The sequence below is a fragment of the Coregonus lavaretus genome (genome assembly GCF_964263955.1).
Source record: "Coregonus lavaretus genome assembly, chromosome: 7".
Classification (NCBI taxonomy): Eukaryota; Metazoa; Chordata; class Actinopteri; order Salmoniformes; family Salmonidae; genus Coregonus; species Coregonus lavaretus.
This window is the reverse complement of record NC_139994.1, coordinates 57,635,932-57,661,055: the sequence shown is the minus strand read 5'-3', so window position 1 is coordinate 57,661,055 and position 25,124 is coordinate 57,635,932. Positions and strand designations below refer to the sequence as shown.

The window sequence follows — 25,124 nt, the reverse complement described above, 5'->3', positions numbered from 1 at the left end:
GAATTACTGTATTCTGAAAGGCATTTGCCATCAGGCAAGTCAGGAGTATTTTTTGGTTGCCTGAAAATGGTCACTTGCCCAAACATGTTTACACGCAGAAATACCATAAATTGGCCATCTTTCACTTTAACAATGGCGAGGAACCAGAGAGATCAGGTTAAGGCTACTGGAATTCTTGCAGTTTGGTTGTTTCAGTAAAATAATTGCCCGCCTTGACCAACTGCTTAGTTTACTTGCCCCGGGCAATAGGGAAACCCTTAATGTCACACACCCACACATGAAAAGATACCAACACCGTTATCATAATAGTCATGTTCATTTAATAGTCCCACTGTTACTGTTTTTTTTATTTTTTATACATGTTACTACTTTCTCTGCCATCATAGATGTCTCCACGTCATTCATTCTCGCCATTACAACTTTTACAGAGGTTTTATGAACAGTTTTTTAAAAACAAAGTGTTAATGAGCTTTCAACCATTGTTTTATTCCCATTGACGGACATGTGCCTAGGAAAGAAAATGATATGTATTAAACTGAGCATTAAAAGAACTGACATAAAACGTGACTGACTACATAAAGTCCTACATTTCCCAATCCAGCTGCAGGAGTCATTGGAGGGGCTACAAGGTCACATGACGTACTAAATGCAGTACCCCTACTCACAAAGTAGAATGGGTATGTAGGCTGTGATGTGATGGGTATGTAGGCTTCATGTAGTCTCACAGCTTTAAATGTGGCTATACAATACCTCTAAGTGAAAAAATAGTGGTTTTGAATTGTTTGAACTTAATTTGATACAAACGATTAAAAAATAGAGAGCACATTAAATAAAGGAGGTATTAAGTGTACAGTTATGTTATACTCTTACCTTTAAAAATAGTTTTATGTAAAGTTGTGTACATTAACACATACATCCAGTGCATACAGAAAGTATATAAAGTATAAATGTTGGCCTAACATTGTATGTTAACACATACTGATAAATATTTTCAATAGTACCGCTTTATAAGCAGGTCCGTCATGGACCTAACACAAACCGACTGGACAGTTTGACCACAGGTTAGATTGACAACAGAGCAAATCTTTCAAATTGTACCTCGTTATGGCAAAAACAATAGAAGGTTCACTTTCCTCAGAGCTGAATGAGGCTGGTGTCCAAAACAAAGAAAATACAATGAAACCCAAAGTAGTTTTAACTGTTAGTTTTGACCTTAAGTTATATCTAACTTTTCCATGTTTCCTTTTGACTGAAGGAAAAAAAGAGAGTATGCCCTGTGCAGTGCAAATATGACCTCTGGTGGCAGGTCCAATCATAGCTTTATATCTGACTTCATTCCTTCTGGGGTGCATCTCAATAGTCCAAAGTGGCCTTTTTTCCATTCCTGTTCCTTCATCTGCATTGATGCGAAAGAATAGGAGAGGAAGCTACACAAGACTATTGAGATGCACCCATGGTCTGAGGAGGACTCTTATTTGGTACATTTAGGCTCACCCACCCCATCGAGAGGGTTCCCCAATCATTTATACTGATTGGCAACGGATGAGTCTAAAATCGATGTCCAGTAAAAACGTTTAAACACACTCATTGTGGCTCATAATATCCATGAGCCCTCCCGAGAAGACTCAAGCTTGACTCATCTCCTTACAATGCCACATATAGAAAATAATGCTCTGGCAATCAAATAGACAACATACAATGTTAAAAATTAAGAACAAAATGGAATGTAAAAATTATACTCAACTCAACTGAGCCAATATATATCAACTATTTAAAATGTACAACAATGCATTTTCAAAATGGTACAGCAATTAATAAAATACCGACAAGAACCTAGAGAGGAAAAGGGAATGTATTTTCAATAAGTACCACTAGAGGGCAGTAAACACTCATGCTCACACATATCCAGTCATAAACTTGAGATATTTTGAAAGTTCTCTGTAAAGTTTTCTGCACCCTCAGTGGGGTGGAAACAACCGGATGCATCCAATTTTCATAGGAAATGGAAATAGAGCCGGACTTCTGCTTTTGGACGTTAACAAGGCGACATCACAGAGCTAACTGTCTTTGGTTCAACAGTGCAGATTCAGAAGAGAAAATCCCCCAGCAATTTTTTATTTTCTTGTCAGGACCAGAAAGAAAGAAACGCCGCTCAGATGATTATTTTACGCCTGCTATGTTAGGTTACATTTTCTGTAACGAGAGATGTATTACTATGCTGCCAATGGTCTAATACTTTAAGCCTTTTATTCTCTCTTTCCTTCTCTTTTTACCCTCTTACATTCAATACCCTATTTAGCATATTCCCTTTAATACCCATTTTTAGCGCTCATCCTACCACTTACAGACGCTCTGGTAAACCTGGTACACCATTGAATTAAAATGGACCAATTAAGATTCAGTACATTCTTGTCGAACTCTCAGGGTATAAACGACAGCTTCTGTCCAACACTGAGCACAGTGGCCTCAAACCTCTCACTGAATTACATTTTGTGACAGCCCCCATTACTGTAGCAGAAATAAAAAAACAAAAACATTCCATCATACAACTGACCCATGCAGCGGTGCCGACCCACAGCCCACCTGTTCAGAGGGTTTCTAATGTCGTATCTCAGCTAGTGTCCCTAGAAACTAGAGCCAGACAGTCTATTTGTCTGTTTCTCTATTTGTTTAATGTCCCGTTGCTTATTTTTCTTGGCTCATCTGTTCATCGGTTCATTCATTTTTTCTCGTATGCTGTCTTTCAGGCTGTCTGTTTCTGTGGGTGTCACAATTGTACCATCTGTGTTCATTTCTGTACTTCTCTTTTTTAAAACATATTCATATGTCTATAACTCTCCCTCTCCATCCCTTTGTCTCTCTGACTCTGTGTGTTCATTGTTTTAACTCTGGCCTCCAGAGTCAGACAAGTCTCTCTGTTGCTGTTTCCCTGTCGGCCCGTCTTTAGCTCAGTCTCTGGGTAGGCACTCCTCCTCGGTGATCCCCTGGGCCTTAAGCTCCTCCAGAACGTTGTCCAGGTGGCCGGGGTCGGGGTAGCCGTGGCCCGTCAGGTTGGAGCCGAACTCCGTCTTGTGGTGCACCTCGTTCCAGATGACTGTGTCCGACTCGCCCGTGGTGCTGGATGTACCCACTGAGAAGATGAGCCGGCGGTCCCACGCCACCAGCAGCAGCCTCAGTACCTGGGGGGGAGAGGGATGGGGAGAAAGGGGGTAGAAAGAGACGGAGAGAGAGAGAGCAAGAGAGAGAGGGAGGAAGTTAGTTAGCCACATAGTCCAGTCATTTCATTAACAGCAAACCGGTACAACTGAGTAAACTAGTAAACAAGAAGTTAAACAGTAAACAGGAAGTAGGCTGGTGTTTACCTTGCGTCCCTTCTCGCTGTCAGGGAGGTAGCAGTGTCGGGGGAATCCCCGGGCGGTGAAGGGCTTGCCTGAGTTCGGGTGCTCAGGGCCCTGGGAAAGGTGAAAGGTCACTATTAGAATGTAAACAAGTGACATGTCCAGTCGTTCTTCCTAAGTACTATGGAGTGTATTGAAAATGATGCTCAACATCATGATTTACAGAACATCAGATGTGGATAAGAGTAAGGCTGTTACCTGGATGCCTGGTGGGATGTTGTAGATGATGCGGATGGTCTTGCAGTCGGGGTGGCCGGGCAGCGAATGGGGGATAACGTGGTACTCCATCTTGCCAGGCGGCTGGTTGCCCGTCTTCACGCCGTAGATGGTCTTGCAGGTGGGGCACTGAAGGCTGCCGTCCTTGTTGCCGTTGTTGTACATGGCCACCAGACACTGTAGGTGGTACTGGTGCCCACACTGGGCCAGGCGACCCACCGACTCTGCCCGCTGGATGCCCCCAACACCGGGGCCTTTGTAGCCAGAGGGCCCAGGCAGGGCCTCCATGCAGATAGTGCAATCCTCCTCTGGGGGGCTGCGGACCTTCTGAAGGTACCTCTTCACTACTTCCTCAGGGGTCTTGCCTGAGAGAAAGGGAGGAATGGACGAGAGAGAGATTTTCACAAATGTCCTATGCCGGTGTGTGTGTGTGTGTGTGTGCGTGTGTGTGTGTGTGTGTGTGTGTGTGTGTGTGTGTGTGTGTGTGGGTGCTACACCCACCTTTGCGGGCCTGCTTCTTGGTGGTCTTGCGGCAGCAGTGGCCGAGGCCGGGGACGGGCTTGATGTCACTCTTGCTGACGGGCGGGGGGTGGAGCACCAGCTTGGGGGGGCGGGTCAGACAGACAGGAAGTCCTGCGGCGCTCATCAGGATCCCTGTAATACCTAGAGACAACCAGCAGAGGGAGCAGTGAGACCACTTCTCCATCACTGTCTATTGACACTGTCTAGACACTGTCTCATCCATCAGAAGCTACTCTCATTGACCATATGTGGGTCACATTAATTAACAAATGAAGCCTGATTCTCTGTAACACTGTCTATCGTTGTTAGATAAAGTGACCGTTGATTGACTAAAATAGGCCTAGCAACTAAGAAGAGTGAAAATGAATTTAGACACTGGCATTTCCTTAATAGCGCAACTAGGAAACTAGGCTTGTTGTTTATATTATTTTGATAGTGACTTAATGGCTGTTCCTACCTGCCAATGCAGGGTGGACAGGGCTGGATCCATTGAGGTTCTTCACAGGAACCGTTGGGACTCTGAAACACAAAACACACACTAGGGTTAAACACCACTTCATAACACACACCTAGCAGACACAAACACACACCACACACAATCACACACATCTGGATGGGGATTAGGCACACTAATTGCTGTGTCATAGGTAAACTGCAGGTGGGAAACGCACAGGTGACCATAGCGTCTGCTGTTTGCTGTGTCAAGGGTCGCGTCTTGTTAGCAAGTCAAAAGCTTTTACCAAGTCACGTTTTAGACACAAAGGCTAAGTGGCACACGGACCAGAATAGCACCATGTTGACATGTCACTGCGCCAACCAGTACTCCCTTAGTTGTCTGAGCCATGACTGAAAACAACAACCCTAACCTGAGCCAGCACTGCTTTATTGTTCAGCGCATAGAAGGTTGTGAAACTTCTGAATATTTATCAACAGGAATTAGAACCCTTTGCAGAGTTGGCCAGCTGGTCAATTTCATTTTAATTCCAATAATCTCAGAAATTATATATCACTGCTATAGAAAAATTCCATGCCCAATATAACCGACAGGAATTGAAACAGAATTCAGGATTGAAATTGCCCATCATTCCCTACGGTCTTCTCTTTACTACAGTTACTCACATCCAACATAGAGCCACTGTCAGACAACTGAAAGACTGCTGTGCTGTATCATTCTCATGATGAGACTCCACATTATTCGCAATATGATCCAATCAGAAACCATACTCACTTTGTGTTGAATTTGATTATGGTCATCTGGACTTTGATTGTGGAGTTTGTTTCCCAGCTGAATCTGCAAAACCCTTCAGCCACGAATAAATGTTTTATCCCAAAGACGCTTTACGCTTTTCGCTTCTCCAAACTTGAATCTTTCTCAATTCTTCCTTCTCCTTTCCATATCTCAAGAATAAATCCTTGTTAAGTATGTATATCCTCAGATACGCCGTATCTCCCTGCTCCAGTCTCCCTCTCCTCTCTAGATCAGTCAGTAGGGTGTATGAGTGTCTCGTCTTCTTCCTCTGGCTCTTTATAGGGATCATTTCCATCTGTTGATGTCACCACACCGAGATTACCTGTCAATTAGCACGTCACCGTGCAAGGCTGCCACACGGCAGACAGACACCAGCGCATACTGGAGTAACGACATTAGCTGGGGTCACCCCCCTCTAACCCTTTAGGCAATGCTGTGGGGTTTCACTGAAGGATAGTCCTTGACATAAAGCAGGGGCTGGGATCGGTCTTGGGTGATTAAGTCCGATCATGGTTCATCCACATTTGCAAATTATTTTAAATAGATACTGAAACATACTGTTAGCCCATCAACTTGGATATTTCTTAGCATCTTTCTGTTTATGAAGACAACACTGCACTGACCAACTGTGGATCATTCGTTGAGTATACGTTACCATCCACCAAACCCAAAATACCCATACACACTTAATTTGGAAAGCCCCTTACCCCTTACAGATGATCTAGTGTAGATGTTCCATATTACAATTGGTTTCATTTATCAAGTGTATCAGCTGCAACATATTACAACTAATTTTAAAACTTGAGTGGCTGAGGAAATTAAACTAGCTATTACATGTCAACAGTTGTAGATTACTTCTAATTCATCTAATGACAATAGTTGTTTAATCATCTGAGCATCTGTAGGGGACTATTCAAATAGTCTGTCAACCTCTCACTCATTGCACCGTCCAAACACTCAATCAACTTTCAATTGTAGGCCATAGCGCTTTTAACTTTATCCAAAGTAACCTACAAAAGGCAAAAAAATGACCCCATTCCTCCACAGGACCAGTCTGGTGGCATCCCTAAGATGGCTGACCACTAGGGAAACACCATGCAGTTCATTGGGTCACCACCCTTCTGTATGCTAAAAGAGTGACTGTCTGGGTTTTCTAGCCCAATGTTCTCTCACACATATTAAAATAGTGACATGTTGACGAATGTATGAATGAAACAGCACCTTGTGAACTGGAACAGTAGATATAAATACATTGGGGTACATACTCGTTCCAGGGAGCGACCCTGCAAGGTGTGAGATACGGAAGGGTGGAGAAAGGGTAGAGGAGAGAGGAAAGTAGTGAAGGAGGGAGGGAGAGTGAAAAAGGTGGGGAGGAGTTGGGACTTGGGAGTTAACTATGTTGTTTAGTCACGTTTGTTTGATCCCTGGCTAATGTAGGAGCTCTAGAAACTACAGTTGAAGTCAGAAGTTTACATACACTGTCACGCCCTGGCTCTGGGGACTCTTAATTGTTGAGCCAGGGTGTGGATTTTCTATGTTTTGGTTTGCTATGGTTTTTCGTTCTAGATCGGTTAGATCTATGTTGGCCAGGGTGGTTCCCAATCAGAGGCAGCTGTAGCTCGTTGTCTCTGATTGGGAACCATACTTAGGCAGCCTGTTTTCACTAGTCATTGTGGGATCTTGTTCCGAAAGGTTTGTGTTAACCTAGGACTTCACGTTTCGTTTGTTGTTTTGTTCGTGTGGTGTACTTCAATAAAATATGTACGTTTATCACGCTGCGCCTTGGTCCGCTTCATCATGTAACGATCGTGACAGAAGATCCCACCATGACTGGATCAAGCAGCGTGAAGAGGAGAGAGGATGGACTTGGGAGGAGAGGAGAGAGAGTCTGGCGAGAGGCATGGAGGCCATGTTCACGGGGGAGAGACAAGCCCCAAAAACATTTTTGGGGGGGCTCACGCCGTGGACGACGAGGCAGCAGGAGGCCGCGATAGAGCGGTTCAGCCGGTTAGCAGAGGAGGCCGCCAGGTTACGGGGGCTATTGGTCACGAGGGAGAAGGAGAGTGTGGAGGCACGGCGAGAGGAACTGGTTAGGCAGCAGAGGGAGAGGAGGTTTATGAGGAAACCCAGTCCCGCTCCTCGCACCAAGCAAGTGGTGTGTGTCACCAGTCCGGTCCGGCCCGTTCCTGATTCCCGCACAAGGCCAGTGGTGTGTGTTCCCAGTACGGTCAGGCCCGTTCCTGCTCCCCGCACTAAGCCTGTGGTGCGCGTCGCCAGCCCGGTCCGGCCTGTTCCTGCTCCCCGCACCAAGCCAATGGTGCGCGTCGTCAGCCCGGTCCGGCCCGTTCCTGCTCGGTCCGGCCTGTTCCTGCTCCCCGCACCAAGCCAATGGTGCGCGTCGTCAGCCCGGTCCGGCCCGTTCCTGCTCCCCGCACCAAGCCAGTGGTGCGCGTCGTCAGCCCGGTCCGGCCCGTTCCTGCTCCCCGCACCAAGCCAGTGGTGCGCGTCGTCAGTCCGGTCCGGCCTGTTCCTGCTCCCCGTACCAAGCCAATGGTGCGCGTCGTCAGCCCGGTCCGGCCCGTTCCTGCTCCCCGCACCAAGCCAGTGGTGCGCGTCGTCAGCCCGGTCAGGCCCGTTCCTGCTCCCCGCACTAAGCCTGTGGTGCGCGTCGCCAGTTTCTGATAGGCTAATTGACATTATTTGAGTCAATTGGAGGTGTACCTGTGGATGTATTTCAAGGCCTACCTTCAAACTCAGTGCCTCTTTGCTTGACTTCATGGGAAAATGAAAAGAAATCAGACAATCCCACAGAAATAAATTTGTAGACCTCCACAAGTCTGGTTCCTCCTTGGGAGCAATTTCCAAATGCCTGAAGGTACCACGTTCATCTGTACAAACAATAGTACGCAAGTATAAACCCCATGGGACCACGCAGCCATCATACCGCTCAGGAAGGAGACACGTTCTGTCTCCTAGAGATGAGCGTACTTTGGTGTGAAAAGTGTAAATCAATCCCAGAACAACAGCAAAGGACCTTGTGAAGATGCTGGAGGAAACAGGTACAACTGTATCTATATCCACAGTAAAACAAGTCCTATATCGACATAACCTGAAAGGCCGCTCAGCAAGGAAGAAGCCACTGCTCCAAAACCACCATAAAAAAGCCAGACTACGGTTTGCAACTGCACATGGGGACAAAGATCGTACTTTTTGGAGAAATGTCCTCTGGTCTGATGAAACAAAAATTAAACTGTTTGGCCATAATGACCATCGTTATGTTTGGAGGAAAAAGGGGGATGCTTGCAAGCCGAAGAACACCATCCCAACCATTAAGCACAGGCGTGGCAGCATCATGCTGTGGGGGTGCTTTGCTGCAGGAGGGACTGGTGCACTTCACAAAATAGATGGCATCATGAGGAAGGAAAATTATGTGGATATATTGAAGCAACATCTCAAGACATCAGTCAGGAAGTTAAAGCTTGGTCGCAAAAAGGTCTTCCAAATGGACAAAGACCCCAAGCATACTTCCAAAGTTGTGGCAAAATGGCTTAAGGACACCAAAGTCAAGGTATTGGAGTGTCCACCTCAATCCTATAGACAATGTGTGGGCAGAACTGAAAAAGCGTGTGCGAGCAAGGAGGCCTACAAACCTGATTCAGTTACACCAGCTCTGTCAGGAGGAATGGGCCAAAATTCAAACGTTTGGCCCAAGTTAAACAATTTAAAGGCAATGCTACCAAATACTAATTGCGTGTATGTAAACTTCTGACCCACTGGGAATGTGATGAAAGAAATAAAAGCTGAAATAAATCATTCTCTCTACTATTATTCTGACATTTCACATTCTTAAAATAAAGTGGTGATCCTAACTGACCTAAGACAGGGAATTTTTACTAGGATTAAATGTCAGGAATTGTGAAAAACTGAGTTTAAATGTATTTGGCTAAGGTGTATGTAAACTTCCGACTTCAATTGTATATGACAAGAATAGTCACACACAGGCTGGCCATAGGAAACATACAAACCACAAGCTCTAAAATCATGTGTTGTGGTCAGATCCTTAAACAACTGTCTGGTTCACAGATACCTGGAAATACACACACAATTGCCAGGACCACTGACATGCACACACGTGACAGGGGAGAAAGGGGTTGACCCTGTAATGTCATGGGTTAATCTCTTAACGTGGTTGACCACGCCTATGAGAAGAAAATCCACTTCTTAACCATCTGTCATCGCCCCACACACTCATTTCACTTTCTTCCAAGGAAAACTTGCCAAACAAACGTGAACAGAGTTTACAACTATGCTATGAACTGTTGATTGCATTAATAATTTTAACGTTTTGGGCCGGTGTCCTGGACACAGATTAAGCCTAGTCCTGGAAGCACTTTGAATGGAGAATCTGTCCCTCAAAGTTAATTATTCTGGAAATCACATTTTCCTCCTACAAAATAGGCCTGAAACTGTCTGAAACTGCCCTGTCATAAAACTATATGATAATTGAAAAGTAATTAATAAGCAAGTTATTGGCGATTCTTGTCCCTAAACAAACTAGGCATCCACAAATAGCTGACCTGATCTCTCAGCCTCTGATACCAGACTTCAGCTCCTGTCTGTCTTCAAGTCTTAGCTCTTCACAGTGAGTTAGTCACTCAGCGAACAGTGCCCTCTAGTGCTAAGAGGAGATCATTGCTACACTCACACTCTTTTCACAATAACACATATCTTCACACAGCGCCAGTAACTAGGTCAACATTGATACTCGCCCTGTCGGCATATACTCAGGTGACAACTTATCTATTTGCACGTGTGTATTACCTAAGTATCTGCTACCTCACTTTAATAACGACCTGGGTTGTCCTTTGCCAGGATTCCATACCACACATTACCTTGCACCCAAATCGCCCCCAACCACAGATTTGAAAAAATTAGACAGGTAATATGGCACATGCAAAAGTGAAATGGAAGAAGCTCCAAGGTGGAGCTATTATCATATTGCTTAAACCTATCCTTCCCGATTTACACACGTGCTTGGGTACTGGGTAGTGGCTCATTATAGCATCTACCCTTAGACACTTCTCAATGGCCCCTTGTCAATCTGAAAGGATGGGGTTGGTGAAAGCAATATGTTAGTTGTCTAAACCGAGCCCCTCAGGCACCATGCACACATCTCAAACTAAGATGCTGCTTTGTGTCACCAAGACTGGAGACGTCTTCCTCTGACACCCCCCCCCCCCCCCCTTCCCACTCCCTCCTCAACCAAACTTCCCCTATCAACAAGTCTCATGTCTCCAAATCACCCCCATCCCCACCCCCACATCAATGTCACATTCACTCTCAGGGACAACTCCCCAACCAATACCACAGTACAGCCACGCAGCTTGGGCTTCTCAGGGTAACACTTGGGCCAGTCGCTACAACGTTGGGTTCTCCCCATACCCCCTGCCCTGAGAAGCCCCTGCCTCTGTCCATGTCCCAGCATTGTTTTGGAAATGGGAACCAGGCCTCGGCTGTGCCCACAATGGTTGCCGCGGTGACCGCACCCTGACATACACACACACTCACACTAAAAGGGGTAGAGGGGCCTGTAGGAATGAGAATAGGCCTGGGAACTGTGTGTGTTAGGGAAGATATCAGTATTACAACATTTTCTCATGGCTCTCTCTTATCCCTCGCAGCAGACATATGGTGAACAATATGTTTGGAACATCAAATCCCAATAAAATCGCAGTATCAAATCGAAATACATATAGAATGGTGATAAATTGTGATACATATTGTATCGGCGCCTACTGTAAGTATTGAATAATATCGTATTGTGAGGTCCCTGACCTAACTGGTGTAGTATTGGGATAGTACCTGGATAGTTGATCATATAAAAGGATAAGGTGTAATATTGAGTGAATTGTAGTGACATAGCAACAGCTGAAGCAGTGACTCACCCGGAGGCGATAAGGGCTCTGGACTGGGCCATGGCGATGCGTTGCAGGGCGGGCCGGCTCAGCCCAGCCAGGCTGGCACGGGGAGGCAGGGGGGCGGCACAGGCCGCCGCCGCTGAAGACACCGGCCCCAGGACACGGGCAGAGGGCGAGGGGGTGCAGGAGGAAGCAGCTGTGGAGATTAGAGAAGGAGGGGGTGGCGCGGGCATCGACGGAGGGGCAGAGGAAGCCATGGATGCCATGGAGAAGGAAGAGGAGGGGGGAAGAGTGGCACTGTTGGAGGCGATGGAGGAGGGCGGAGGAGGTGGAGGAGGCGGAAGGGGGGGTAGAGGCGGGGGAGGGGGCCGGGTAGAGGAGAGGGACAGGGCAGCAGTGGCCGAACCCAGGAGGGAGAGCGAGTGGGCGAAGCCACCGCCCCCTCCAACCCCCAAGCCACCGCTAGCCCCACCCACGGACGTCCTGTGGGGGGACAGGGACCTGCCCATGGAGGAGGGGGGGCGGGGGAGGGTCAGCGAGTAGGACCCCCCCATGGCCGAGTAACCCCCACCCAATTTGGGGCTAGGAGGCTTGTTCTGAGGTGGCCTCCTGCCCAGGGTGTGGGCCGTTGCCATGGCACCCGCCTTGACGCTCAGGAGCAGCATGCATTGCTGACAGGCACAGGGCTGGCCCAGGGAGGTAATGGCGGAGGCTGGCAGGGCGCCGCTGGGGTAGGCGCTACCGTTCCCATTCCCCATCCCGCTCACCCCCACCCCCATGCCTACTCCGGACACCCCCAACAGTCCCCCGGGGCCGGGCCCCCAGGCGTGGTGTGACTTGGGAAGGGGACCCGACACCAGTGGGTAAGCCAGGTCGGAGCGGCGCTGGATGCGGCGGCAACGTTGCGTCTGCCCGTTGATCTGGGTCATGCTCTGGAAGTCGATGAGGTAGCAGAAGCCCAGCGGTGCCAGGTCCAGCCAGGGCTGCTGGCGATCGCGTGCCGCCTGGATGGCGATGCCCACCTCCGTGTCGTAGGCCGTCCACGAGCCTGTGTCGTTCTCCCACTCCCACAGCCAGCCCTGACCCGGCGCCGATGTGGGGTCGTAGAAGCTGCGGCGCACCGGTCGGAGGGTACCTGGGGTAACGGTAGAAAGACGAGGGTCACGCCATAGAACTACAGAGATGGGAACAAGAGGGACCTGTTCCAGAAGACCTGTCATACACTCACTGTTCACAACACTGATTACATGTATTATTACACTAACACACTGCAATAGTAGACGTACATTGACACAAATCACTAGTAATTGTCTAGCCACATGATTGTGTTTCTACTTTTATGTGATTTGACCAGTTCAAGTTAAAAAAGAAAAGGAAAAATAATGATTACATTTTTTTATTAGGCTTTGTTGTTGACTGAGACCAACAGAGCTACATGAGCTGAATGTTCTGTAGGCCCTGCTGTAATATTTGTTGCAGACAAGCAGATTACACAACCAGCAAATTTGACATATAGGTGTGTGCTCGCTAAGAATTTGGGCAAACAGGCTAACAGGTTGCCCTTGGTAACAGCCCACAATGTTCTGGATTGTGATTGGTCGCTGGCCTTGGTCGGGCTCAGAGCTGGTCATGTTTGCTTTCCCAGGGAGTCCAGAGACAAAACTCTGAGAATTTTCAATAAAGCCCTGTCCATACCAACTGTCCATCTATTACCTGGGATTTAAAGAACTTCTAAGGAAGACCATTGTGTGCAGCTCACCCTGCACTATCAGCTCCAATATAAATAACATGAGCAAGTCTACTCCTGATAAGCTTCACAATAAAGCATTAAAAACAATCAAGCAATCCAGAAAAGTGCTAAAAATAGCCCATATTAACATATGCAGCCTTCAAGGTTCATGAAGTCAATAACTTGCTTGTAACAGACGACTTTCATATTCTGACTATTTCTGAAACTCACTTACAGTTGAAGTCGGAAGTTTACATACACTTAGGTTGGAGTCATTAAAACTTGTTTTTCAACCACTCCACACATTTCTTGTTAACAAACTATAGTTTTGGCAAGTCGGTTAGGACATCTACTTTGTGCATGACACAAGTAATTTTTCCAATAATTGTTCACAGACAGATTATTTTACTTATAATTCACTGTATCACAATTCCAGTGGGTCAGAAGGTTACATACACTAAGTTGACTCTGCCTTTAAACAGCTTGGAAAATTCCAGAAAATGATGTCATGGCTTTAGAAGCTTCTGATAGGCTAATTGACATCATTTGAGTCAATTGGAGGTGTACCTGTGGATGTATTTCAAGGCCTACCTTCAAACTCAGTGCCTCTTTGCTTGACATCATGGGAAAATCAAAAGAAAATCAGCCAAGACCTCAGAAAATAAATTGTAGACCTCCACAAGTCTGGTTCATCCTTGGGACCAATTTCCAAATGCCTGAAGGTACCACATTCATCTGTACAAACAATTGTATGCAAGTATAAACTCCATGGGACCACGCAGCTGTCATACCGCTCAGGAAGGAGACGCGTTCTGTCTCCTAGAGATGAATGTACTTTGGGGCGAAAAGTGCAAATCAATCCCAGAACAACAGCAAAGGACCTTGTGAAAATGCTGGAGGAAAGAGGTACAAAAGTATCTGTATCCACAGTAAAACGAGTCCTATATCGACATAACCTGAAAGGCCGCTCAGCAAGGAAGAAGCCACTGCTCCAAAACCGCCATAAAAAAGCCAGACTACGGTTTGCAACTGCACATGGGGACAAAGATCGTACTTTTTGGAGAAATGTCCTCTGGTCTGATTAAACAAAAATAGAACTGTTTGGCCATAATGACCATCGTTATGTTTGGAGGAAAAGGGGGGTGCTTGCAAACCGAAGAACACCATCCCAACCGTGAAGCACAGGGGTGGCAGCATCATGCTGTGAGGGTGCTTTGCTGCAGGAGGGACTGGTGCACTTCACAAAATAGATGGCATCATGAGGAAGGAAAATTATGTGGATATATTGAAGCAACATCTCAAGACATCAGTCAGGAAGTTAAAGCTTGGTCGCAAATGGGTCTTCCAAATGGACAATGACCCCAAGCATATTTCCAAAGTTATGGCAAAATGGCTTAAGGACAACAAAGTCAAGGTATTGGAGTGGCCATCACAAAGCCCTGACCTCAATCCTATAGAAAATGTGTGGGCAGAACTGAAAAAGCGTGTGCGAGCAAGGAGGCCTACAAACCTGACTCAGTTAAACTAGCTCTGTCCGGAGGAATTGGCCAAAATTCACCCAACTTATTGTGGGAAGCTTGTGGAAGGCTACCCGAAACGTTTGACCCAAGTTAAACAATTTAAAGGCAACGCTACCAAATACTAATTGAGTGTATGTAAACTTCTGACCCACTGGGAATGTGATGAAAGAAATAAAAGCTTAAATAAATCTTTCTCTCTACTATTATTCTGACATTTCACATTTTTTTTATAAAGTGGTGATCCTAATGTCAGGAATTGTGAAAAACTGAGTTGAAATTTATTTGGCTAAGGTGTATGTAAACTTCCGACTTCAACTGTAGATAATACCTTTGATGATACAGTGGTAGCAATACATGGTTATAACATCTAACGAAAAGACAGAAATGCCAATGGGGGCAGTGTTGCGGTCTATATTCAGAACCACATTCCTGTAAAGCTTAGAGACGATCTTATGTTAGATACTGTTGAAGTAATATGGCTACAGGTTCATCTGCCTCACCTAAAGCCCATTATTGTAGGAAGCAGCTATAGACCACCAAGTGCTAACAGTCAGTATCTGGATAATATGTGTGATAATGTATGTGATATCAACAGAGAAGTATATTTTCTGGGTGATTTAAATATTGACTGGCTCTCATCAAGCTGCCCACTCAAGAAAAAACTTCAAACTGTAACCAGTGAGTGTCACGGTCGTCTATGTCGTCTAAGTATGACCAAGGCGCAGCGTGTCCAAGAAACATGACTTTATTAATTAAACGTTATAGAACTACAAAACAAAAGACGACTCAATGAAGTCCACGGTACACTGACCGAAACGGAACAAAAACCCACAATCCCACAGGAAAACATACAGATAAATATGGCTCCCAATCAGAGATAACGAGCCGACAGCTGACACTCGTTACCTCCGATTGGGAGTCATTGACCAAACCTAGAAACGAACCCCACAGAAATGCAAACATAGAAATACACCCAAATACCCAACAAAACAAAATACACCCTGGCTCAAATACAAAAGTCCCGGAGCCAGAGTGTCACAGTACCCCCCCCTAAAGGTGCGAACTCCGGGCGCACCAGCATACAGTCTAGGGGAGGGTCTGGGTGGGCGTCTGTCCACGGTGGCGGTTCTGGCCCTGGTCGTGGTCCCCACCCCACCTTAGTCACTATCCGCTTCCGTAGCCTCCTCCACATGACCACCCCCCAACTAAACCCCACTGGATTAAGGGGCGGCACCGGACTAAAGGGCAGCACCGGACTAAGGGGCAGCACCGGACTAAGGGGCAGCACCAGGATAAGGGGCAGCACCGGGCTAAGGGACAGCACCGGACTCAATGGCGGATCCTGGCTGGCTGGCTCTGGCGGATCCTGGCTGGACGGCTCTGGCGGATCCTGGCTGGACGGCTCATGGCTGGCTGAAGGATCTGGCTGCTCATGGCTGGCTGACGGATCTGGCCGCTCATGGCTGGCTGACGGATCTGGCTGCTCATGGCTGGCCGACGGATCTGGCTGCTCATGGCTGGCCGACGGATCTGGCTGCTCATGGCTGGCTGAAGGATCTGGCTGCTCATGGCTGGCTGACGGATCTGGCTGCTCATGGCCGGCTGGCGGCTTTGCAGGCTCAGTCCAGACGGCCAGTTCAAGCGCCTTTGGGCAGACGGGCAGTTCAGGCCCCGTTGGGCAGACGGCAGACTCTGGCCGTCTGAGGCGCACCGTAGGCCTGGTGCGTGGTGCCGGAACTGGAGGTACCGGGCTGAGGACACGCATCTCAGGGCTAGTGCGGGGAGAAGCAACAGGGCATGCTGGACCCTGGGAACGCACATAAAGCCTAGTGCGGGGAGAAGGAACAGGGCATGCTGGACCCCGGGGACGCACATAAGGCCTAGTGCGGAGAGCCGGAACAGGGCATGCTGGACCCTGGGGACGCACATAAGGCCTAGTGCGGAGAGCAGCAACAGGACGCACAGGACTCGGGGAACACACAGGAGGCTTGGTGCGTGGTGTAGGCACTGGTGGTACTGGGCTGGAGCGGGGAGGTGGCGCCGGAAATACCGGACCGTGCAGGCTTACTGGCCCCCTTGAGCACTGAGCCTGCCCAACCTTACCCGGGTTGATGCTCCCCGTCGCCCGACCAGTACGGGGAGGTGGAATAACCCGCACCGGCCTATGTGGGCGAACCGGGAACACCATGCGTAAGGCTGGTGCCATGTACGCCGGCCCGAGAAGACGCACTGGTAGCCGGATGCGTTGGGCCGGCCTCATGACATCTGTCTCAACGCTCACTCTAACCCGGCCGATACGTGGAGCTGGAATGTACCGAACCGGGCTATGCCTGCGTACAGGAGACACCATGCGCTCAACTGCGTAACACGGTGTCTGCCCGTACTCTCGCTCTCCACGGTAAGTCCAGGGAGTAGGCGCAGGTCTCCTACCTGACTTCGCCACACTCCCTTTAAGCCCCCCCCCCAAGAAATTTTTGGGTAGTACCCACGGGCTTCCAGCCTTGACTCCGTGCTGCCTCCTCATACCGCCTCCTCTCGGCTTTAGCTGCCTCCAGCTCTTCACGAGGGCGGCGATATTCTCCCGGTTGTGCCCAAGGACCCTTTCCAGCCAGTATCTCCTCCCATGTCCATGAATCCTTTGGAGCTGGGTCCTGTTGCCGCTTGACACGCTGCTTGGTCCTCTTATGGTGGGTTTTTCTGTCACGGTCGTCTATGTCGTCTAAGTATGACCAAGGCGCAGCGTGTCCAAGAAACATGACTTTATTAATTAAACGTTATAGAACTACAAAACAAAAGACGACTCAATGAAGTCCACGGTACACTGACCGAAACGGAACAAAAACCCACAATCCCACAGGAAAACATACAGATAAATATGGCTCCCAATCAGAGATAACGAGCCGACAGCTGACACTCGTTACCTCCGATTGGGAGTCATTGACCAAACCTAGAAACGAACCCCACAGAAATGCAAACATAGAAATACACCCAAATACCCAACAAAACAAAATACACCCTGGCTCAAATACAAAAGTCCCGGAGCCAGAGTGTCACAGTGAGTCAATTCCAAAATTCTGAATTGAGCCCAACCCTGATTGCTACAGATATTATGACCTATGTCTTTATCTAAACCAAAGCAGTTTGACTTCTTAGCAATGAAGTTGCAACTGTGAGCTGCTGTAAACCTATGTGATTGGGTACAAAGGTTGAGTCTCTAGATTCCCTTGCTGCACTGGGGAAATAATGAAATGGTTGTCATGGTGATTTAAACTGGGACTGGTTATCTCTGAACTCGGAGGCCATGTCATTTGTTATATTTCAGCCAATTGATAAAAGCAGCTACAAGGCTGAACCCAAAAGACAACTCTAAATTGATACTTATTTAAATTATCCTAAAATCCTTTATCTCATTCTATTGAGTCTCTTTGTTCAACAAGTAGTCTATGATATTAATATTGTAGCAAACAGCGGGGCAGGGAAGTGAACCTGGGTCACTGGCGAGAAAGGCAAACACCCTACACATGGCAATAGGGTTAACCCACATGGTGGGAATTGTAACGTGGCTCACTACACAGCCCCCTCCAAAACAGGAAGGTATTGGGGATTTTTCAGTGGACTATAGTTCAATCCTTTTAGACTCAGTAGACTATAAGTTAAACAGTTAATCACAACATGACAAGCACGGAGCCAGGGTTAAACATAGTTACATCTCTGTTGCTAGGCAGGAACTTCATTGGTTCCTCTCGCTGGTGTAGTCATGGCCCTGCCTGATGCTAGAACCTTCGTGGGCGTGGAAGTTTCTTCTCTCTTCATCTGATCTGACTTCGGGTCGAATTCCTCCCTCCTCCCTAATCCACGGCTGTCCTGCCTTATCAGTGATAATCTTACCTTGTAGCCTGAATTCACTACCAGAACATGTCAAATCATTGAGATGTTTCCCATTCTGCTCAGAGAGCAACTTCCTGATGACGAGCGGTCTGTATCTATGTTCTAGGTACAGTTGATCTCCCATTCTGCTCAGAGAGCAACTTCCTGATGACGAGCGGTCTGTATCTATGTTCTAGGTGCAGTTGATCTCCCGTTCTGCTCAGAGAGCAACTTCCTGATGACGAGCGGTCTGTATCTATGTTCTAGGTGCAGTTGATCTCCCGTTCTGCTCAGAGAGCAACTTCCTGATGACGAGCGGTCTGTATCTATGTTCTAGGTGCAGTTGATCTCCCGTTCTGCTCAGAGAGCAACTTCCTGATGACGAGCGGTCTGTATCTATGTTCTAGGTGCAGTTGATCTCCCGTTCTGCTCAGAGAGCAACTTCCTGATGACGAGCGGTCTGTATCTATGTCCTAGGTGCAGTTGACCTTTGAACTCTGGACGTGTGTTGGGTAGTCTACCTTTGGCTAATCTCTCGTGGACAGACTACAGTACGGAAACAGAAATGACCAAATTACGCCAGATTTTAGTTCTGGATTAACCGAGATTAGCCTTTGACAGACCTTCAGCTGCTCAGCTACCACTTCTTGTCTTGGCTGATCTGTTCAGGAAGGAGTCAGTGGGTCCCTCCCTGGCCTCAACATTACTGATCTGTTCAGGAAGGAGTCAGTGGGTCCCTCCCTGGCCTCAACATTACTGATCTGTTCAGGAAGGAGTCAGTGGGTCCCGCCCTGGCCTCAACATTACTGATCTGTTGAGGAAGGAGTCAGTGGGTCCCGCCCTGGTCTCAACATTACTGATCTGTTGAGGAAGGAGTCAGTGGGTCCCGCCCTGGTCTCAACATTACTGATCTGTTGAGGAAGGAGTCAGTGGGTCCCGCCCTGGTCTCAACATTACTGATCTGTTGAGGAAGGAGTCAGTGGGTCCCACCCTGGTCTCAACATTACTGATCTGTTGAGGAAGGAGTCAGTGGATCCCGCCCTGGTCTCAACATTACTGATCTGTTCAGGAAGGAGTCAGTGGGTCCCGCCCTGGTCTCAACATTACTGATCTGTTCAGGAAAGAGTCTGTGGGGTCCCACCCTGGTCTCAACATTACTGGCAGTAGTTTAGGAAACGTTTGTTGGGGGTCAGTCAACCTACCAGGGTACTTACAAACAGCACAGGAATGATTTCATCAACATGTATTGATCACATCTTTAGTAATGCTGCAGAAATTTCCTTTAAAGCAGTATCCAAATCCATAGGAGCAACCAGATGCTGCACTTGACACATTTATGAAATAGCTTATTTCAGTTACTAATAAGCATGCACCCATTAAGAAAATGACTGTAAAAACTGTTAAATCCCTGTGGATTATTGAGGAATTTAAAAATTGTATGGTTGAGAGGGATGAGGCAAAAGAGATGGCAAATAGGTCTGGCTGAACAACCGATTGGCAAATGTACTGCAAATTGAGAAATCCTGTGACTAAACTGAATAAAAAGAAGAAGAAACTACACTATGAAACAAATATAAATGACATAAAGAATGATAGTAAAAAGCTTTGGAGCACCTTAAATGACATTTTGGTCATTTAAAAGGCAAACTCCGCTCCATCATTCACTGAATCAGATGGCTCATTCATCACAAAACCCACTGATATTGCCAACTACTTTAATGACTTCTTCATTGGCAAGATAAGCAAACTTAGATATGACATGCCAGTAACAAACGCTGACACTACACATCCAAGTACATCTGACCAAATTATGAAAGACAAGAATTGTACTTTTGAATTCCGTAAAGTCAGTTTGTCTATCAACAATGACAAGCCACCGGGGTCTGACAATCTGGATGGAAAATGACTGAGGACGATATTGCCACTCCTATTTGCCACATCTTAAATTTAAGCCTACTTGAAAGTGTGTGCCCTCAGGCCTAGAGGGAAGCTAAAGTCATTCCGCTACCCAAGAATAGTAAAGCCCCCTTTACTGGCTCAAATAGCCTGCAACAGACTTTCAGCACGCTTATAGGGAAGGACACTCAACAAGCACAGCACTTACACAAATGACTGATGATTGGCTGAGAGAAATTGATGATAAAATGATTGTGGGGACTGTCTTGTTAGACTTCAGTGCAGCTTTTGACATTATCGATCATAGTCTGCTGCTGGAAAAACGTATGTGTTATGGCTTTACACCCCCTGCTATAATGTGGATAAAGAGTTACTTGTCTAACAGAACACAGAGGGTGTTCTTTAATGGAAGCCTCTCAAACATATTCCAGGTAGAATCAGGAATTCCCCAGGGTAGCTGTTTAGGCCCCTTACTTTTTTCTAATGACATACCACTGGCTTTGAGTAAAGCACTATACACGTCAGCTACTACAGCAACTGAAATAACTGCAAGACTTAACAAAGAGCTGCAGTTAGTTTCGAAATGGGTAGCAAGGAATAAGTTAGTCCTTAATATTTTTGGGGACAAATCATTCACTAAACCCTAAACTTCAACTACATCTCGTAATGAATAATGTGGAAATTGAGCAAGTTGAGGTGACTAAACTGCTTGGAGTAACCCTGGATTGTAAACTGTCATGGTCAAAATATATTGATACAACAGTAGCTAAAATGGGGAGAAGTCTGTCCATAATAAAGCTCTACTCTGACAACACTATCAACAAGGCAGGTCCTACAGGCCCTAGTTTTGTCGCACCTAGACTACTGTTCAGTAGCGTGGACAGGTGCCACAAAGAGGGACTTGGGAAAATTGCAGTTGGCTCAGAACAGGGCAGCACGGCTGGCCCTTAAAAGTACACGGAGAGCTAACATTAATGACATGCATGTCAATCTCTCATGGCTCAAAGTGGAAGAGAGATTTACTTTATCACTACTTGTTGTTGACAAGCTGAATGTACCGAGCTGTCTGTTTAAAATAGTAGCACACAGCTCAGACACCCATGCATACCCCACAAGACATGCCACCAGAGGTCTCTTCACAGTCCCCAAGTCCAGAACAGACTATGGGAGGCGCACAGTACTACATAGAGCCATGACTACATGGAACTCTATTCCACATAAGGTAACTGATGCAAGCAGTAGAATCAGATTTTTTTAAAACAGGTAAAAATACACCTTATGGAACAACAGGGACTGTGAAGAGACACACACAAAGGTACAGACACATGCATACGCACACATTGTGATATTGTTGTATGGTGGTATTAAACATTTTGTATTGTAGATATGTAGTGGTGTAATAATGTTATATGATGTACTGTTTTATCTTTTGTTTTATATGTAATGTAAGTGCTTTAATATGCTTGGACCCCAGGAAGAGTAGCTGCTGCCTTGGCAACAGCTAATGGGGATTCCTAATAAATACAAAAAATACAAAATAATCCTGGGTTTTACTCATTTCTTTTCGCAAAATATTACATTGAGAATGACTGGCAGACAATGAATGTTGGTTGCTTGTTTTAACGAAGACTACATTTTGGGAGAATAAATTGTGTAAGACGGCTTGAGAAGCAACACTACAATAGAAAACGAAAGCTTCAACTAAGAAGACACAAACCAATATAATAATAATAATATTATTATTAATAATATTAATATTAATATAATTCATCAATAAATACAGTATGTTGTTCAAAACAATTGGGTTGGAACGTAAAGTATACTTGAAAAACATACATACTTAGTATAGTCTATTACAATTTAGAGACTATACTAGACACACAACAATGCCTGGAATGCAACAGAGTACTTATTTAATTGAATCTGAACTCAACCCAACTACCCCCTTCTCTCAATGACCTCAGACTTCTGCAATTCATCTCTCTCGCGTCCTTCTGCTCCTCCTTCTCCTCCTCTCCCTCGCTCTCTAGTTTTGGGACTGGGGCAGCCTACCCCCTCTCTCCCCACAGCTATCCCAGCCTGGGAAGCAGGCAGACTGCACAAAAGTGTTTGTCAGCCAAAGTTGAGAGGAGGGAGGTGGTCTTGGCCAATGTGACAGTTCTTCTCTTTGTGTTGTCCAATACTGTCCTCACTTCAATGTGTGAAGACTCTCTTTGCCAGCACCTAAAGTCTGGAGGGCTGGAGACAATCAGTACCATTCTACAGAATAGCATAAACAGCCTTAATAAGAGGCATATAAGGGAAGGTTTGGGGATGAAGAAAGGTTCAGATAGCATTTCACCTTCACTCACTCTATTCAGATAGCCAGTCATAGGTGAGAGTAGCGTATATACAGGAGTTTTATAGAGATTGAATTTGGAAATGTGCTGCTCATGAGAAATCATGTGAGCCTTGCAGTTGCACTGTGAACCCAATCCAGGATTGCAGGTATTTGTATGCATGGTTTGGGTATGTGTCATGCTGAGTGTGTGATAAAGTAGTGTGTACCCACTGCTTCCAACAAAACACATACTACTGATCAATGTGGTATAACTTCACACAAACAAGGGGACAAGCTCAAATCGACCCCAATTTCCCCTCAGCCTTCTCATCTTTATTCATGATCATGTTTTGCATACTGATAATGAGAGGCCTGAACAGCTCATGCATAACTTTGGCCTACATACACTGTAGATGTCCACGTACACACTACAACCAGTGACTAACCGCTGAGTATTGGCACACTGTACGCTCACAGCCTTTGAAGTAGTGAACACAGAAGCTGAAAAACCCTCCAGTTGTACTGTATGTATTCAATGTACATAGTAGATTCCAGGGGCCGTATGTATCAAGTGTCTCAGTATGTGAGCGCTGATTTAGGGTCAGTTTTTCCTTTTAGATTACAATGAATAAGATTGCATGGACCTAATGATAAGTGGACTCCCTAATAAGTGCAAACTTTTTAAGCATGCAGTTTTCCAGGCCCAACTCAGTTGCTTTCCATATATTTCCAGATATTTATTTCCAGATACCAGCATGCTCCTGTTTACTGCATGATGTAATGGCGTATTCCAAGCCGTCGCATTTATCAAGAGTGGACTGCACTTGCAAGATGTGGAGGAAAGGAGCATAAAATCCGCTGTAGCAACATGGAAGTGATGCAGGCTACTTTAAGATATTAATAGCACAATTTGGCTTCCTCTCGCTATTTCTAGGCTAGGTTTCTCTTCTGCCCCTAACCATGTTATCCAGATCCAAAATCGAAATATGATAACAGTGATGATGCTGACAGAATCTTGTGAAATAATGTTTTGTCAAATTCAAAACACATGATCAAGGGAAGGAAAAAACGCTTTGGGATAATGAAGGCAACTGCAGTTAACAAACAAGGCCTTGAAAAATCTCAGTGAACAACAACAGTCCGCAACCGAACATGCACACATAGGCTATAGCCTAGTCTGCATAAGATGTCGCATCAAACAATAACATAAAGGCTGTTATTTAAAACATTAAACCATATGTCGGTTTTATGGGTTAAATTACTAGTGCAGGCTATTGTATTGCTGTGTCGTATGCTACATCATCGGTTTCACTGCAGTAATAACACTGTAATAGCATAGGGCCAATTTATATTCCCTCAATACAAATAGGCCTATGTCACCGTTGTCAATCACATTCGTCTTACCGGTATCTTGTCGGAACTGGTGCATGGAATGCAAGTCGACGATGTAGGGCGAGAGGCGAGTGTCCACCTGGCCTAAGACAACACTACCACCCCGTGGGTCGTTGCGGATGACTGCCTCGATGTGGTGAGAGACCGCCGAGCTGTAAGGCCGCCAGCGCCCGTGCTCGTTCAGCCATTCCCATACCACCACGGCCGACGCTAGTAACATCCTACTCCTGCAATAGAAAATAGCACAAATTACGCGTTTAGGTGTTTTTCTTTCTAGAAATGTCCTATTTTAGGCACATCTCCGTGCGCAGCTGCATCCATCTTGAGACATTTACCAGCTAGGATAGGTTATCGAAATATGTTTATAATAACTATAATATTGCAGCTCTGACATAGGTAGCCTACCTATTGTCTGTGGAGCCTACCTTCCATGTTGATATCCCGTACAGGTAGTCTACAACAATATTTCGTTCCTTTGTTCAAGCGAATCAATAAATCATTAGAATCGTTTATCATAAAGCAGGGCAAAAAAACAAGCAGGTGCCTTGCCTTTTGGTCCGTATGCAGAAAAATGACGAGTAGGTTAGGCTACTGAAATAATTTATATGGCACAATCAAATTTGGGTGTGTGAAGATGCTATGTGCTATGGTGGTGGTGCACTGAGTTTGGATACATCATCCATTAATAAAGTGGATTACTGTAACAAGTGCCAGATATGGTTTCATTTTGCGATTATTTTAATAGATGCAATGTAACAGATATGCAGTGAGCGCCCACTGGTCACTGAAAAGACCAACAACTGTCGGAGTTCCACAGCTTTATTCCACTGTATTTCCTTCAAATTTTAGGATTATTGGTTTATTTGTAGGTAGGCTATAGCCTAAAGTAAATCAATATAGACATATTTACCAATGGCGGGTAGCCTAATTTTAGTTCGCCTTCTGCTACCTCCAATCAAAGCCAATCCATTGTAGGCTATGGTATTTTCGGTTTTACGGTTTAACGATTATCCATCTCGGTCTGTTAGAAAATATAGCCTAGTATTGCAAGTCCAAGGCGTTTGTTGCGAGAAAAATCACGGATTCGCGTTATATAA

The 25,124-nt window shown here is 46.1% G+C and overlaps 1 pseudogene across 1 annotated transcript; it reads right to left on the bottom strand.

Moving 5' to 3' along the window:
* Positions 1 to 331: 331 nt before the first annotated feature.
* Positions 332 to 24,543, bottom strand: LOC311132997 (E3 ubiquitin-protein ligase DTX4-like; annotated as a pseudogene). The gene is made up of 8 exons (XR_014615365.1): positions 24,453 to 24,543; positions 24,040 to 24,254; positions 11,331 to 12,477; positions 4,594 to 4,655; positions 4,116 to 4,277; positions 3,597 to 3,979; positions 3,363 to 3,452; positions 332 to 3,179 (listed from the first exon to the last, which is right to left on the bottom strand). The product of XR_014615365.1 is annotated as an E3 ubiquitin-protein ligase DTX4-like (transcript).
* Positions 24,544 to 25,124: the final 581 nt, after the last annotated feature.